Below are 2,500 nucleotides of genomic sequence, written 5' to 3' on the forward strand. Positions count from 1 at the left end.
CTTCCTATGGGTGGCACCGAAATCGAACCAGACAGTGTGACGTGGTTATTGCCAGAATACGTTTAGGTTACAGAATGTACTGGCAACTGCACGGTGCAAGAAATGCAGATGAATCTAAATGTAGACTGTGTAACGAAGAAAACAAACGAACGCTTGAGCACTATATCTCGGAATGTCATGTGATACAGCCTTTCAGACCACCTAACATGAGGTATAAAGAACTATGTGAATATTTCATTTCATCTGATACATTGGAAGATATACTCGTACTATACCCTAAATTTACTATGTAATAACTACCGTAAGCAAATAACAGTGTTATTCAAACACAGTGTCAAAAGTATATGAAAGTAATAATTTTTGTATGATGTATGATTTATATTTATATTTTACCTTGTACAACTACAGTAGTTACAGACTACTGTACAATGTCAGATATATGTAAAACTGTAATCATGATTGCCCACGCCTGAGCAGATAGCCAGGGTGGTAAATAAACTTACATAACTTAACTAAACTTAAAGTACCCTGGGCTATCAGTATACCTGTTATAATGATAATCGTCATCATCATTTTCATTACCACCATCCTCTTACATACATATATACATGCATATATATGTATGTATACATATATATCATAACCATCCTCTTCCTCCTCATCATCATCATTATCATCATTATTATCATCATTATCGTCATCATCATCACCAGCATCCTCCTACTCATCATCATCATCACCATCACCATCCTCCTCCTTCTCCTCCACCTCCTCCTTCCCCTCCTCCTCCTCCTCTTCCTCCTCCTCCTCCTCCTCCGCCTCCTCCTCCTCCTCCTCCTCCTCCTCCTCCTCCTCCTCCTCCTCCTCCTCCTCCTCCTCCTCCTCCTCCTCCTCCTCCTCCTCCTCCTCCTCCTCTTCCTTAACAATTCGTGATCGTATGTGTGCTGCTTTCTGTATCAGCGTGATCTATATATTTTTGAGATTTGAGATTTCTAATCCCTGGGTAGATTTGATACGTTGAAGGCGTTGTCAAAAATCACATTTCTTCCCAGTTCGTGGCATGAGAAATGATTCCGCCAGGTAACCATGCAGCTTATTGCATAATTTGTGCTCACTCATGTTTTTTTGTCTATTTATAGTAAATAAGACAAGTTTTAGTGAACAAACTTCTGTAGCATAAATGTTGATTAAATTTCTAATAAAGTATGAGTTATTGTATGCCACGATGTCATGACCTGCGAGGTAATTCTGTCATCCAGGGTTTTTCTCTTTTACACGCGGATAGTTTTATTATTCATTTAATTTATCTATTTATTTCTTTGGCTTGTTGTGTTTGTGTTTCCGTCATGCAAGCTTTGTATATTTTTTGTAACATTTGCTTCTCTATGAAGCGTTTTTAGGGATGAGTAAGCAGTAATTCAGCTGTGTCATGCATGATCCTTGTTACTGACATCAGCGCGTAGCACAAGCGTGTTCAAATATCCCTGATTTATTTGAAGACATAACTCAAAACATTTAATAGTTACCATTTGGGAACTGTAACATCTTTAACGATCATTTAAGGATGTGCTTTTTCTTCTGGATTATGTTTATATTTAAGATAACAGTCGGTAAAATATTGAGCAATTGAATTAAAAATAATTTTTAATAACAAGAATAGTAGTAATGTGAATGCAATACTAGCTACAGTCAGTGCTGATTTGGTCCCACGTGGACAGGACGGGCGTTGCGTCGGAAACCATGCCTTATTTGCAATTTAGTGAGCGTTTGCTCCGTCTCTTCACTTACTGGCGACTTCTAAACTTTTAAATTACTGGTCATAGTAGTAGTAACAGTAGTAGTAGTAGTAATAGTAGTAGTAGTAGTCCCGCTATCTGAGATTTATTCATGGGATTCTTTCTAACGTTAAAAATCCTACCCCTGACTTAGTATGCATTATATTCCAAAATGCATAAATTCAGGTCCTTTATGGGTACCATGTTAAATAAGATATTTTTATAAGATACCCATTATTTATTAGCCCGAATAGCTCAGTCGGTAGAGCATTAGGCTTTTAACCTAAGGGTCCAGGGTTCAAGTCCCTGTTCGGGCGGTATTCTTTTTCACAGGACAATAAGAAAAGATACGCCAACTATAAATCTCCAGAACAGGGGGGACATTGAAAACTTGATATTAGGCGCAGGAGGGCAGACACAAACGTTGATCAGTTTTTATCCTCTGGAAGTGACAGCTTTTAAGTTAGGTAGGATTTACACAATATTGTCAGTCAAACATTTTTCCTTTTTTAATACAGCGTACAAAGAGGTGTGCAAGTGCCATGCTGTTGACAATTTAAAACGTGTCTACATCCCGTCCGTTAGCACAAGATCGGTATTTTACAAGCAAATCTCATTTCTGTAAGTCAAGAGTGTGTGTACACTATCGCTTACTACCTAGTGAGTGTGAGTGTGAAGAAAATGATACTCACGCTAAAGGTAATGGCAACCATCCTTGAAAATAA

The 2,500-nt window shown here is 38.0% G+C and overlaps 1 non-coding gene across 1 annotated transcript; it reads left to right on the forward strand.

The window, feature by feature from the left end:
• The first annotated feature begins 2,019 nt into the window (after window positions 1-2,019).
• On the forward strand, window positions 2,020-2,092 carry Trnak-uuu. The gene has a single exon. It is a non-coding gene; the product is annotated as a tRNA-Lys (tRNA).
• The last annotated feature ends 408 nt before the right edge of the window (window positions 2,093-2,500 follow it).

Source organism: Penaeus monodon, chromosome 5 (genome assembly GCF_015228065.2).
Source record: "Penaeus monodon isolate SGIC_2016 chromosome 5, NSTDA_Pmon_1, whole genome shotgun sequence".
NCBI lineage: Eukaryota > Metazoa > Arthropoda > Malacostraca > Decapoda > Penaeidae > Penaeus > Penaeus monodon.